At 39.5% G+C, this 16,448-nt stretch overlaps 1 protein-coding gene across 4 annotated transcripts in view; it reads right to left on the reverse strand.

Moving 5' to 3' along the window:
• LOC116042488 (leucine-rich repeat and fibronectin type-III domain-containing protein 5) overlaps positions 1-16,448 on the reverse strand; it is a 125,497-nt gene that overhangs the window by 67,927 nt on the left and 41,122 nt on the right. For all 4 annotated transcript variants that reach the window (XR_004895744.1, XM_031288665.2, XM_031288666.2 and 1 more), the window contains one exon: positions 597-707. The gene's annotated coding sequence lies outside the window, so the exon portion shown is untranslated. The remainder of the gene's footprint in view (positions 1-596; positions 708-16,448) is intronic.

Here is a 16,448-nt window from a genome sequence, read left to right on the forward strand (position 1 = left end):
CAATGACACGTCCAGACTCGGCCAGCCTGGTTTCCACTACAGGGCGAAACACGGCTAGTCCAATTTCCATGTCAAACTCACAGAGGACTAAATAACACGAGTCAGGTTTCCACTACATAAGCAAACAAAGTCGGATATAGCCAAAATGCTAATATGGTTTCCACTAGATCTCCATTTACACTACATGCCAAACTAAGCTAGCCTGTCACCCAGGTGACAAACCGAAAATCTGCTGCTTTGACCCAGATGTAGCCTGTCTTCCTTGACTACTGTGACTCAAACTCTGCTAAACAGTGTTAGAGCCTGGGTTCTGCTACCAGGAAAAAGAGGCTAGTCTGTCCTCCATTACCATAAATCTCAGTTTGGAAGAGTTTAGTCCCAGGAGGAACAAACTTGTATTACAAGCCTCCACAGCACAATTATTACTGTAAGTGTAGCATAAGAACTGGAAAAAGAGGGGAAGCAGCTAGCATTAGCGTACAGACTTGAGACAGTGGTATCAATCTTCTAATCTAACTCTTAGTGAGAAAGCAAATCAGTGTCTACTACACCTTCAGGCAAATCCATTAAAAATCACACATAAAAAAGTACCTTACCTTCTGAGATGTAAAAGCGGATAACACTCTGCTTCAGGATTCACATGTTATCACGGCTATAACATCATGGATGAGGGTAAAGGTCCAAAATCTTCTTTCTCGTTTCACTCACTATAGAACAGGAAACGGAGGAAAAAATAGGTATTCAATATTGGATTCAGAAAGAAATAATTAATAAAAAAAATAAAAACCACCTTTTGACGATGTGAATCACTTTCTGTGTATCCACACCACAACCTGTAACATTTATAGTGTATGTGTAGTGCTTATCCTTTTCTTTTTTAACTTGGCTTACCGCACAGTGCAGGGTACAAGCTGTACAGGGTTCTCTGGCACTGACTGTGTTCAAAGCAGCTAATTATTAATAAACTGCTTGGTTGGCCTTTAACTGAGAACAAAAGCGCTGCAACTGTGCACCATTGAACCAAGTGGAGGTGCGAGCACATGTCCTATAGACCAACCCCCATCTCCTCCCCCCCTACATATACACACACACACACACACACACACACACACACACACACACACACACATAGACCTCGCATGCTGTTGCTACTGGATGTCAATGCCTTGAACAAAACTTGCCATTGATCTAAAGATATCCCTCTTCCTTCCTTCATCCTTCTGCCCTTTTCCCTTCCACCTGTTTCTATTCATCCTCTCACCCATCTTTTCTTTTTATCCTATTTTCCCATTCAGATGTTTCTCCTCTCCTACCCTGTCCATGCTTCATGTCTTCCTAATATCCCTCCCTCCCTTATGTTTTATTTTTCAGCTTTTCTCCTTCAAAGGATAGAGGACACAGCTGAAACAAAGGCTGCTTCTATACCAGCTGAGCCAGCAGGATGGAGGGAGGGATGGAGGGAGGGAGGAAAGGAGGGAAGGATGATCAAAATGAGGCAAGGAGGAAAAGAATGAGGGCAAAGAGTAAAGTGGAAGGGAGGGTGAGCAGGACTGAAGAGAGGAAGCATGGGGATGGTAACGGTGAGAGAAGGAGGGGGGACCTGAAGACAGGGAGGGATGCTACCAAAAAAAATGTAGAGAAAGAGGAAAAGGGAGATGAATGTGAAAGTAAAAAAGAGAAAGACGGAAGAGGATGAAGATAGATGCAGAGGAGAGTTAGAGATTGCTCTCACATCAATAGTGTGGTGGTGTCTAGTTTCAGCAGGATCACACACACACACACACACACACACACACACACACACACACACACACACACACACAGAGTTATCACAGTCAGCCAATAATGAAATCTGCCTTGAGCAGCACAAACACATACACTCCATTTTATCGCGTGCAGAATATGTACCTCTCCTCTATCTGCCCATCGGATTGCTATCAAATATTATTTATCATTGTGATATCATTAATGAATTTTAAAACCTTTGAATTATTGGACTTATCAGACAACACAACTTTAAAATACCGGATAGATGGCCACAGTAGATAGATAGATAGATGGCATGAACTGAATGATGGATAAGATCTGTGATTTATTAATTCCCCTTCTCTGAATATGACCTTGGCAAAACGCAAAAGCCATAACTAAAATCATACGTTGGTAAAATAGAGCCTCTTTGTCAGCAAATCTGCCAAGAGTAGCAAAAGCGATTGACTGGTGTTAATATGCAGGACCACACCCTGTACTGCATGCAAGGCCATGAGCTTCACATCAGCTGGGAACTGGGAACAGAGATAGGCACCTACTGTATACCGTGTATTCAGCAACCTAACTTTGCTCGTTGAGTTTTGTTTTTGTTAACATGCCTTGTAGCCAAATAACACACATTACTGAATGATTGATTCATTTCATAAATTAATTATCCTTCTCCAAATGTGTTTATTTATGAACTACTTCAAGATTTTAACGGATGTTCCGCCCTCAATATGACCCTGAAAGAAGCACGATTACAAACACAAAGTGGAAACAAATTTGCCTGCACAGCAGAAACTAGTCCAAGGCCATTATGTAACTCCACACCATACTTTGTTGCGGCAGCTATTTACAGACACAAACAGACAAACCTAATTGCATCGACTGTATCTCACCTGTCTTGAACTATACTATTTGTATGTCTACCTTTATAAAAAAAAAAAGCTTTTGTATTCACAGAAGTCTTGAGCCAGCCACCATTAAACTCGTGCTTCAGTAATCCGACAATTGCAGCAACAGCATTAAACTTTGATGAAATCCATAACAGCACAAAGCATTAAAGCTGCACCAGATACTCATTACATAAACTGTGGGTCAATGCTCTGTTTCTTGTAGATTCCCAATGGTTAAAGAACATTCATGCAGTCTAATGAGCATGCATCCCCAAGATGAGACTACATTTACTTTGTTTTGGTTTTGGTCTGGACTTTACAAGAGTGCATGTATCCTTTAATGAGCACTGGAACCTGGGGTGACATACCACAGTAACTTCACTCAACATGGGTTCCTGATAATGATGAAAGCTTTAAAGAATCCCCACATGAAACAACAATCACAATTCTGTCTACAGACAAATGTCTCCTAAATAATTCAATATCTTATCTAACTCCAAACTAGAAAAAAGCTAAAACTAGGCTGCACAGCCGCAGGAATTACAGCTTGTTTATTCTTTACTATGACAGTATGACTCTACTGGCATCATACATTTATGTTTCATGCTGTCAAAATCGAGGACGTGTATCACCCAATTATCGAAGCATGATATCATGGACAGGGTTTTAACGATTTGACAGTGTAAGACAAGGTGCATGGTAGCACATATCTTACCAAATGGCACCATGTTTGCTAAATTAAATATCACTTTACTCAGCTTGAGTAGCCTAAACTGTATTAAGATATGATCCCTTTTTTACAGTGATCTGTGAGGAAAGGAGCATATTTGTTATTATTCTAAGCAATTACATTTGAAGTGTTTTAAGTCAAGACAGTAACATGACTTTCTCATGGGCCCAGGTCAGCTAGCATTAGCCGCGCTGGGCCAAGCCATGATGAGCGCTGTGGTCCTACTGGGATGGTAGCAGGGGGGAACACGGCCAACCCTTGCAATGCAGTGTGTTTGTAACCAAGTACGTAGAGCAACAATAGCAGTGCTATTCTTCAATAAAACAGATATGGACATATTCTGTGCTACTTATACAGTAGATCGGTTATTAATATTGCAGGGCGGAATAAAACAAACAGAAACAACCATCAAAGGTGACTTCCAACACCTCCAAAGACTTCACAACCACATGTAAAATCTTATTTATTTAACAAATGTTGAAATAATAATAAGACATTGTGGTTTATAACAAACAGCCAACTTACGGTTAGAAGGCAGCTAACATGGGCGCCCAGATAGCTCAGCTGGTAGAGCCGGCGCCCATATATAGAGGAGGTTTACTCCTCGACGCAGTGGGCCCGGGTACGACTCCGACCTGCGGCCCTTTGCTGCATGTCATTCCCCCCTCTCTCTCCCCTTTCATGTCTTCAGCTGTCCTATCAAAATAAAGGCCTAAATGCCCAAAAAATAATCTTTAAAAAAAAAAAAAAAGAAGGCCGCTAACATGATCTTAGCCCCTGTGCCTGCATGCATGGCTCGTCATAGTGAAGCTGTGGGGTTCACACACCCTCCAACTCTGTAGAAACCTGGTAATTACTGACTGAAGGCTTACCAACCAAATGCAGGCAAAAATAGTGGCAAGCTAAGAAGTAAGAAGACACATTTAAGACAACTTTTGAGTTATCAAGAGGCACATATCTCCTCCTTTGGTAGCAGCTAGCTGTTGCCTGTGGCAAGCTAACATATCCGGCAGCAATCTGTTCTCTGAATGAGAAAAAGATTGATATCATGCCTACATTAAACTCCCAGCAACCAAAGCGACTCCTAAAATGCCTAAATAATTAAGCGTTAGGGGGATTAGTAACTCCAGTGTAATTGTTGCATTTCCACTATTAATGTCTAATGCTTTTGTGGCCCAACACTGATAATAAATAATATAAAATTAAGTTGCAGGCTTTAGACAAATAATTAATTTGGAGGTCGCAAGATATTAAATCTAAACTAACTAAAGTAACTAAAGTGTCTAAATGTTTTCACAGGTTAGATTTCAAAAACTAGAAACTAACTTCTACAGCTTAAAATCTGGTTACGGAGTATGTCACTAAACAGCATTTCATTATCTTCTATTCTTAAAAAAGTGGATATAGTATAATTTAATATCTATGTTTACCCAGGTGCGTGGGTTGTTTGCGTGGAAAGCACTTAGATTTTTCATTTCAGTCATAAAACAGTTGTCATGCCTGTACACCTGGAACACAGACACTCAACCACATACACACACTGTAAGGAATGCAAAACAGATCTCTCACTCAAGCATGCACACGGTCCATTAGCTGTCATTAGCTAACACCATTAGCATTCAACATTGCAATATATGGGGCATTGGATTCCAAATGCATACGCCAATCAATGCAACACACAGTAGACACACATACAAACGTGCATAGATATGGATGCGAAATAAGTCATATCCTAAAATCTCTGCAGCTCATTTGGTGTGTATTAAATTCAATATCAATTTTATTTGTAAGGGACAATGTGCAATTAAAACATAAATGTAACCATTTGATGCATTGCACCAGAGTTAGCCTTAGGCTAATTTACATCTGCAGTCCCACAGGAAGCACAAATAAAAATACAACATTTTAAAAATCAAACATCGATCAATAAGTAAAAAACAAGCAACAAATAGCAGTATATTACATTTCATATCACAGATACACACACACACACATGCACACACACACACACACACACACACACCATCAGCCCCACTGGAGAGAAGAGTGAGACTTAAAGTAATTAGGAGTGATTAACTAACAGTGTGCATGCATTGTTGAGAGATTTTTAAGTGATTTTTTTTAGATTAGCTTTAAAGCTACCAAACAAACCACAGCTTTTTACATTGTCCGGGGTAGTATTCCATTGGGTAATGGCTTTGAAGAGAAAACTGCCTGCCCAAAGGCTGAAGAGCGGAAGGGTACAATGCAGTTGTGTATGGAAGCTATTCTAGTGGACCTTACAGAGCTGCATAGATGCAAAACTACCAAGCATAACAAACACTACACTTATATGAGTGGGTGTGTGTTGGAGTGTTTGTGTGTAACGGTTGACCGAGGCCATGGATAGAGCCCATTGCCAGCCAGCCAGCAAGTCACTCTTCTGAATTATTGAAACAGGTCAGTAAGCAGGAGGAGAACAGCATCTGTATGTATGTGTGTGTTTGCAATTGTCTGTGTGTGTACAGCACTGCACTGCATATTCACAGCTTAAGCTTTCTGTTCTATCCAGTGCTGTAAAGTGGGAATTCATGACTGTGCCTTCTATTCATTCCAAAGCTTATCAATAGAAAACAGGAGCAGAGTTTAGTAGACTTTTGTAAATATTGCACTATCCATCAGAAAACTACAAGGGAACCTGCAATGAACTGATTCATATTAGGCAATATTAGTAATGGTCATATTTAAAAGTTCTTCGAAGGCCCCTCTGAGCTTGCCAGAAGCTTCAGAGTAGATGCACTCCATTCTGTTCTATTGCCTTTTCTTTCGACCAAACAGGGGGCTAGAATAAATATTGCAGCATTGTAAATACCACAGGTAACCAGTTTTCCTAGAGACGGCAGGCAGAGTTTGTGATCTGTGCTTCTGTGATATTTACCAAATTCACCAGTGGAACAGATGTACAAACAAGTCGTTGAAGGCCTACTTGTTGGTGCCTGAACAAAAAAAAAAAAACACAGAATATTGATATTGATATATATAAACAAGACCTTTTTTATTTTTGTTTGGATACACTTTAGTATTAGATAAAACAACAGTGCACTGCAATGTTTTTTGGAAAAATGTCTGATTTCCGTTTAAAAATAATGTTTTAAGTACTGTACAGTTTCATAACAGTTACCAAGCGCCACTGCAAACTAACAAATCAAACAATAACTAAGACATATGGTGGTGCATCTGAAATATTAACAGACACTATAAAAAGAAAAAGCATTTAACTCATTCTCTACAACGTAGCAAAGAAGTAGCGGAGAGGGGATTTTGACCCAGGCTGAGTCAACTAATGTCACATGCCATCTGATCATTTTGTATCTGTTATTGGAGAATTATTATCATCTGTGCTGACAATTCCATACATCTGTCCTATTTATTCACACACAAACACAATCAGCACAGTGCAACAGTCATGCACAAAGTTAAGGAATGTTGGCATATATAATAACTATTTTTGTAAAAAAAACTAAATATTTTCACTTTTTCCTTTAGATAAATGATTGCATGATTCCTCTAAAGAGGATTCCCCATCCCTTCGTGCTTATGAATATGTTTCAAACACACATAGCATGATGGTTAGGATAAAACCTAAGATGTTTTTCGTTGATATACAAGATTTCCATCTAATTTATCTAAATATCTAAAAATAAATCTATTATTTGAAGCTCATGGGGCAGAATTCACAAAATCTGGATAAAGTGTTTTTGTTGTCTAAAGGCATTTTCGCAGTTCTACTACTCTTGGCCTGGAAGCCACCATTTTATAATGACCATAAAGATGGTAATTATATTGTCTTCATAACTATTTTTGAACATTCTCCATATTTACACCTGTATTCTTTGCTGATGCAAACCCCCATGTCCCCTTAGCAACAATAAAGATGTCACTGACTCAGCTTATCTCACAAATGTGTTATCTTTGCAGACCAAGAGGTAAAGGATGCAGGTTGCTAAGTGTATACAGGGATTGAGTAAGTTTAATTAGTGCAGTGGTATGTTAGAGTCAAACCCTCTCAGTAGTAACAGAGCACAGTATGGATGCTCCCACACATGTACTCCTCCAGTTACTCTGACACAGCACAGAGCACTTACATAACTGAGGTGTGGTCAATCAGTGGAGGCTACACAACTCAGCGTGTGTTAGAGAATCTGTGCCCTGAATATGCATACTGATTTTTAGTGAGCAAATGTGGATGTAACTTTGCAAGAAAGCTACAACTTTAACCAGCTGTTGATTGTAATGCAAGGCTACAGCCTTTGCTGTAGTCGCCTCTGTCTTGCTAAACAGCTTACCCTTTCATATTAGAACCGTCCCCACTTCAAATCACTGTTAAAAACACATCTTTTTTTTTTTTTTTAGCTTTTATTTCGAGTTGAGGAAATATATCATTACCATTTATTCTTTTATTATTTTTCTTTGTGATATACTCTGTATTTCAATTATTGTGTTATTGTTGTATTTTACCTTGTAACACACTTTGGTCAACATCAGTTGTTTTAAATGTGCTATATCAATAAATTGACATTGAAAATGGCATTGACATGCTCTTTGAACAAACACACATGCACACGCACAAACACACACACACACACACACACACACACACACACACACACACACACAAACACACACACACACACACACACACACACACACACAAACACACACACACACACACACACACACACGCATCAGAACAATGACATCAGTATTAGTCAACACAACAAACACCAGCTGAGGCTATGTTTGAATGCAGCTCAGTAAGCCAGTAACTGGCAAATTGCTGATTTACATATTGTCAGACTACAGAAGTATGTACTGTGGGAAAACAGATAGCAGCAGTAATGCATTGACTTGGACTTGGCAACAGCTGATACCATCTCTGGATTTGCAGTATTTTGTAATTTGACTACGCTAAAGCAAACCAAGAAATGACATGGCTATTGTTTTCCTTCAAATGCTTTTTACACCACACCACACTGCAGCATTTCAACATATTCACCAGTGATGGTCACCATGCAACCACTATTGTATCAATCTATTTTTCAATACAAAACTAAGTGCATTGGTCTAACCAAACTTCACCAGGGCTGTGACTAACACTTACAGAAGTGTTACAGAATCACCACAGTTCACAAAGACCACCTATGTCTGCACCTGAATGCAGGATGATCCATGCAAACGTTGACGAGACTTTACTTCTATTACAAAGGTGAACCTGGTGGTCAGAATCACCAAAGTCATAGGATTCACTGTCTGTACAAACGTGCATGGCAATCCATCCAATAGTAAAAACTATTGGCTAAAAAAGTAAAACAAATAACTTGAAACAGGAAAAGCAGCACATGTGCAGCTGTAACCACGCCATATTTAGCATTTTTAATTGATAAATGACTTAAACAAGTAACCACTAAACTGACTTATCATTGTAGCACTGATACACATGCACTGATACAAGACAGTATGTACACTTTTGAACGTTTTGGCTTTTTAGTGACACCCATCTCCAGTGAGAAAAAAAGAAGGGGAAAAACAGGGACATTGACATCTGAGCGTCATTTTCCATTATTCACAGCCTCACATCTTGCTTTTTTATATCACATAGCTTTGTGCAAAAATGTAAACACCAGATGACAACATACCGTGTGTGTGTGTGTGTGTGTGTGTGTGTTGTGGCTCTGTGCAAAAATGTAAACACCAGATGACAACATACCGTGTGTGTGTGTGTGTGTGTGTGTGTGTGTGTGTGTGTGTGTGTGTGTGTGTGTGTGTGTGTGTGTGTGTGTTGTGGCTCTGTGCAAAAATGTAAACACCAGATGACAACATACCATGTGTGTGTGTGTGTGTGTGTGTGTGTGTGTGTGTGTGTGTGTGTGTGTGTGTGTGATGTGGCTCCAGCTGGCACATCTTTCATCTCTGCATTTGTCATTCTTTCTTACCTTATCCCTCCATCTCTGTTACTGCTGCCCACCCCTCCTCTGTCTGTCTCTCTCTCTCTCCGCCTATCTATCTTTCCATCCATCTCTGCCCACCCAACTCCCTCTCACTTCCCATCATCCCTCACTGCAGGTTGACTCTATCCAACTGCGCTGTCATGGTGAAAACCCAAAGCACGTCGGAGGAAGATCAAACCCCTCTTTGTATTGAATGTGTCAAGATTTAAAACCGCAGTCAAAATATCTAACTAGGTAGCATTTCTTATCATTATATTTCATGTTACTGTTTCCTAATAGTGAATCACATTTGCACTTTGAGCAACATTGAAGCATTAATGAGGGTGATGCATAAGACAAAGGGAGAGAGAGATGTTAATGGAGGTAATGTATTCATGCATGAGAAGAAAATCTCTACCGTCTGTCAAACTATCTGACAGATATAACACACAGATCCACTAAGGAAAGCATGGTGAAAGAACAAGATTATGTGTAGTTAGATTATTTATACCAGAGAGTACTGCACTGCAAAGGGCCGAACAGTAACTACAGAGACTAAAGTGGAGAAAAACAGGTTGTCAGGCTGACAAATTATGTGACACGTGTTTATGTATTCATTGTATACCTTGTGTACCTTTTTAGGCAGACAGTTTTACACAAATATACCCATCCTGCTAAGCTAGTTACTTCTTAAAAGCAATATATGTTATTTCTATCATGACTTAGTTTAGCTACTGCCTTATTTAGTTTTTGATACTGTACAATTGCCAAGATGCAGGTTTGTTGAAGCTAATATTTTTTAAGTTAGAAATTAGAGCAAAAAGCATGTACATTTAGCTTTAAGACTAGCCAGCTTGTCTCCATGTGAAAGAGAGTGTGGTAAATGTAAGGGCTCTGGAGTCTATGCATTACCAAGCCAAAGTGCAGTAACTGCAGCCTGAGCAGCAATACAAAGCCACAATTCAATTACTCCACAGTTTAAGTGCAGATAGGCTACTGCAGTTGGACTTGCTTCATGGATACATGTTGTTTACACAGAAATTATGATTTTTTTTACATTGAATAATAGTTGTTATACAGTAAAACAGATGTCAAAAGGCAGAGTCAGGTCGTGACAGGTCGAGACAGGTCGTTTCCATGACTTATGTAGGCCAGTAACTGCCTTTAGCCTTTAGGCTTTGTATAGCCTAAAGGCTAGGTGAGTGTGTATTAAGCAGAGGATTGCTCCAGTCCACTAGCAGACAAATAATCCCAGAGCCCTCAGAGCCCCTTTAAGCACATAATCCTACATTATATTCCAGATGAGAAACAATTGTAATCAAGGCAATCGGCTAACTGGAGATTCAAAGTCATGTGGCCATACCTTCTTAGATACAAACATACATCATTGGCATGACTTGCAGGCTCTGCACTTCAACTACACAACAAAGGGGCCATGCATCTTACTTAGGTCACCAAGCTAGTATTTCACCTTCCACAAATGGCTCCAAAAAGTAACAGAGGCGACATGTAAGAATGTCAAAAAAGTAAGCATTTAAAAGTTTAGCATCACTCCTACACAGATGCACATTCAGCACAGACACACAGTAAAAAAGCACTCAGTGCAAGCTGGGCTTCCTCTAAAGTCCCATTGCTAGCGACTTAGCCCCACTTAAGCTCCTTTCACACCAACAGAGGCAGCAAAAAAGATACACTGCAAAAGGCCACCCTGCTGGTTTTAGAGCCTTTCACAGTGTCCCATTGAAAAACCGATGAACACCACAAAATGCTGCTACGCCTTTTGGTTGAAAACCCAGAATATTCGATTTGAAGTACTTTTAAAGTGAAAACCATCTGACATATGTTGATGTTTTTGCTTTGCTTGAGTTGACTACGCACTGAGGAGGATTTGGAACACAATGGGCCTGTATCACAAAGGGCCTGTGAATAAAGAGTCAAGAATGCAGCTGGTTTTTCTCATTTCCATTCAGTTTTGTAGCAGATGACAGAGATGTATGCCTCATACAGTATGACAATGTTCTTGACCCACAAGGAAGACATTTGCTTTTTTCGTTTTTATTTCATCTTTACCCCATTTACAAGATGCTTTGCTTCTTCACAAATTATAGATCACAAGTTATACAAATACACAGATACATGTACATGTACATGTATGATGACTCTGCTTTTGTATCTCTGTCTGGACAATGAAGCACCTTCCTCACTGACTTATGATATATTAAAGTGTTGGACCCTTTACAGACAGGTTTAAAGATTGTGATTACTGTGGATTGGAGCAGAGTTCAGCCTTTAAAATTTGGTGGCAGTATTAACATTACCCAAAGCTGTTGCTAAGAAACTGGTAAACCACTGTTATCAATGCCAATGCCAATATCAATGCCAATGGCAATCATGTTCAAAGTAAGTTATAGATCGGAATTATTATTTGTTCTTCTTTTTTTTTATTAGCTACTAGTTAATTGGTGCCAGAAAGTTAAATTGCTAATGCAATACAACAAAATCTGCATGTTTCAAATCCTCCCATGAGAGTATTTTGGTATGTTACATGTTTTCTGACAATCTGCTGACAGACAGTGATGCACATTACATTCAAAGATGCACAGTGCGACAACAGTAATCTGTGAAAGGGTGGCGGATTGTTGATCAATACCAGTGACTCAACAATTTCTTGGCCAAGTGCTGAGATGTCTGGTGTTTAAACTCATTCTCCAATACATATTCACTGTTTTGGAACAATAACCTCCCACAATCCCTGGGTCTCTGCTTTAATCAGATCCCTCGCTTTGAGCCTTTTCACACTGCACATAAATGTGGATAATTTGAACATATGTTGATTTCATAGTTGCTGTGCATTTCCATGTGCATAAAGAAGAGCTTTACCAATACAAACTCTCAGATGCACATCTGAATCAGAAACAATGACAAACATGAAATCAAAATCAGCAAATAATATCTCAGAGATGCTGTCAGCTCCAGAGTTAGGACCTCAGAAAGAGTATGGTGCTGACACCATACGAGTGAGATTTGTTACTGAACCTATTAAAAACACTAATACTCATCTCTCATAATGTCTTACTATTATCAGTTAGTCTGACAGCATTGTTTAAATTCCAAATTAATGGTGCGTAATTGCGAAAGGTCCGGCAAAAAAATTTGAGAGTGTAGTAGTCTAGATCAGTGGTTTTCAAACTTTTTTCAATAATGTACCCCTTTTCAATTGTTTTTTTTTAGGCAAAGTAGGCTACCTTCTGACCAGCGCAAAAAATATTTGGTAGAAAAAAAGTCTATATAAAGAGGTATAATACAGCGCTGGGAGTAATAGATTTACTAAACATCAACCTTGTAACTGAAAAGCATCTATATGCTACAATTCAAATGTTTGGAATCCATCACTAAATTCATTAATTATTATAGTGTTACGTATCTCAGGAATTATGCATGACATATTTTTAATTAACATTTTACAAAAATCTCACATACCCCCTGCAGTACTCCAAAGTACCCATAGGGGTACCCATACCCCCATTTGAGAAACACTGGTCTAGATCAACCAAAGCACATTTCCAGGATAAAGCCTGACATTGGCTTTGCCTCTTCACTTCCACTCTCTGTGTGTTTCCGTTCTCAAAATCCCTTCGCTTCGGGAAACAACATCAGCCTTCGGGCCAGCCAGCTACAGGTTGAAAATGGCAAGTTTTGATTGTGCAATAAAGCAGGCCTGCTTGGTTCTTTCGTTGAATGATTGTAAAGATTTACAACGAATATGTTAACGGCATATACTATCTAACTGGGACGTTTTGGGACCGATTGGTGGAGATTGCTGTGGACAAAATGCACATGGCGATACACTGGTAAGAGCAAATGATGTTTTACCATGTATCCTGCTAATTTAAATAGCTCACATTACTGTATTGTGTGAACAGTTAACTTAATTTACTATTGTATGTGGCATTTTCTTTTGCGGGGTGCAAGTGTTTCACCAAAACAACTTCCTTCCCGAGACCATTTTATAGAGCCAGCCTTGCTGTGTCCAGAGCTAAGCGCCGCCAAAGACGATTGTGATCGGTTATAAAAAAATGCAAACAAGCCAGAGCTTTTTTTATTATATCTATCCTCGAATGTAACTGTGGTGTAGTTAGACTAAGAGTGTAGTATCTGCTAACAATGATTTTCATCATCAATGAATCTGTCAATTATGTTTCTGGTTAAATTATAAATAGTGACCTTGTGCTCTTAAGGTGACATCTTCAAATCCCAAATATCTGGATTAGTTAATTATATTAATAGAACCTTCCCCAGACTTTCATCTGGCACATGTACAGTTGGCCAGCTACAACTTGGCCACACAGCCGGTTTTATATCTCCTTCAAAGAGTGACTGACTTGGGTGCCTGGATAGCTCAGTTGGTAGCGCGGACGCCCATATATAGAGGTTTACTCCTTGACGCAGCGGGCCCAGGTTCGACTCCGACCTGCGGCCCTTTGCTGCATGTCATTCCCCGTCTCTCTCCCCTTTCATTTCTTCAGCTGTCCTGTCAATAGAGGCCTAAAATGCCCAAAAAATAATCTTAAAAAAAATAAGAGTGACTTACAGTCAGAGCAGCAGTTGCAGCCAGTAATTTTAGCCTGGTCACAAGCACAGTCCTTTTACCAGGTAGTCTGGGAATTTACTGGCAATTCAGACTCTGAAGAGGTTCTCCTGACAGGAACATCCCCTTTCTTTGAAACAGTAATGCCAGACAGCCAACCTGACAGCTGTTCAGTATGTGGCATCAGTTCACTCGCTAAGTCAACACAGGCTTAATCTCCTGCTGTTAAAGAAATTTGTATCTATTTACTTCATTTTAAATTATTTAATTCATTTGGGATTAATGCCATTTTGATTTCATGAAACAGGTGGTCCAGCGATGCCTAAATGTAATCCACTCAGAATAATACTGTTATTTGTTCTAGACTGTTAAATCCATTGAGCTGCGTTTGGGTGATATGTCAGGAGGATGAATACTTTTTCACCGGCCGGACAAGCAGATGGTAAAACACACACACAAAAAAAAGACAAGAATAAGAAGGAGCTGAATAATGGAGCACATAAGCAGACTTTTTTTTTTAGGCAGTCTACAGATGTTTGCATAAAGAAAAGAAGAGCTTATGTTTCATAATATTATGGTTGAGAAAAAAAAAGAGGAAGGGAAGGGAGGTAGGGAAATTTAGTTTGGCCCAAATGATTCCAGATACAGGTTTGTTTCTTCTGTCATTTGAGAGATGTGATCATTACAGGAAACAACTTCCACACAATAGAACTATGGATTAACTGCCGTTAAATACCACGGCCACTAAAAACTGTTGATGTTGATTGGCTGGCAGGTGTGGATGAACTTTTAATAACCGGACACAAATATACTTTTTTGTCACTTTGCATAACATCTGTGGATGTTTAATAATGAAAATATTCCACCTGTAATAGTACTTGCACTGCTCCATACTTCACAGAGAGTCACCTTCTGTCAACACTAATTAGACTTATGAATTTTTTCCCGATGCCGGAACACTGCCGAACTGTTTTAAAACCGATTCTTGGAACTAGGAAATAAAGATAATGTAAATTAAGTAAAGAACCAACAGCATTTGGGGATACTTCTACGAGCTAATGGTAAGACAACATTCAGAATTAACACCAATTTATAATTTTGAAACTCTCGGGGCAAACAACTTTGGGTCTGGATGAAGCTCTCAAGTTGACCCAAATGTGAAAACACTCTAATTCTGTCCAGAACAACATTGATCGTGATCTGTCCAACCATCCTTAATATAAAGACTCATTTTCAGTTTTGTGTGATCTGATATCTCTGGTCCCAGCTACTGAGACAGCACTGGATCTCAACCAAAATCATTTCTGCAAACCTTGAAAAAACTGCAAATAGTTGGAGAAGAAAGAAGGAGAAGACGGTCCACTACAGAGACACAAATGCCTTTGATCTGCAGCCCCATGAAACTGGCCAGCCTACACACACATGCACGCACAGTGTTTGCACATGTGCCTTTATGAGTGTGTGTATAATTATGTATCTCTCAACAAAATGTCAGTGGACTTCAAAGGACATCAGACAGGTCCACAGACACACACACTGCACATCCCATTATTTTGAAAAAAATAGGCCAGAATATATTCTGCAGTAGTGTGTTGTGCTGTGCTGTGTGTGCATGTGTGTGTGTGTGTGTGTGTGTGTGTGTGTGTGTGTGTGTGTGTGTGTGTGTGTGTGGTTGTGTGTGTGTGTGTGTGTATCTGGGACAGAGGTAGTCTATGTATTCCCATGTAAATTAGCGTGCACACACACAGACACAGACACACACACACACACACACACACACACACACACACACACACACACACACAGTAATGCAGCTACATGGTCCCAAGATGAAGATACTAATTTCAATGTACAAATTCCACTCAACACACTAAATATCTCATCTCAAGCAATGGGCCTGATGACTTAACTGGACAAACCACTTTTCTCCAGGCATAACAGTCAGAAAGAAGCACATACTCTACAACTTAGAATACATATTTGGCGATAGGCAGGACTATGAAAACAGTCCTATCGCTAGGCAACCACCGAACAATCTGCAAGAACGGGCAAATTGTTCCTGTCTAAAAACAGAAATTGGAAATGAAGTATTATGAACTCTACAAAGAGAACTGAAGGAGAGAGAACGTCATCAGAGTGACGTGCTTAAATACTCAGAAGAAATTGTGAGCAACTACAGGGAAATCACACAAGGATGACCATATCGGGAGAACAGTAACGTTAACGTCAATGGAAGATAGACAGAGGATGGAGACGGTGTCACAGCAGTGACTTTTAAAAGTGAATTAAAGTTGAGTCTATATTAACTTTCTTGGTGTCATCTGACAATTCCCTTCATGTTTTATCGATTTTGTGTCACGTCTCACCAAGGTTAACTGGCACAAGGGAAACACGCTATAAACAAATAAATTAATAAATAAATAAGCGAGGCCATGGTAAAGTGAGCTAACCCGTAAAACACATCCTGTCATAGACCGTTTGAAAAATGTATAAATGAATGCAGCGTAAGAAAGACACAG

The sequence above is a fragment of the Sander lucioperca genome, chromosome 18 (assembly GCF_008315115.2).
Source record: "Sander lucioperca isolate FBNREF2018 chromosome 18, SLUC_FBN_1.2, whole genome shotgun sequence".
NCBI classification, from domain to species: Eukaryota; Metazoa; Chordata; class Actinopteri; order Perciformes; family Percidae; genus Sander; species Sander lucioperca.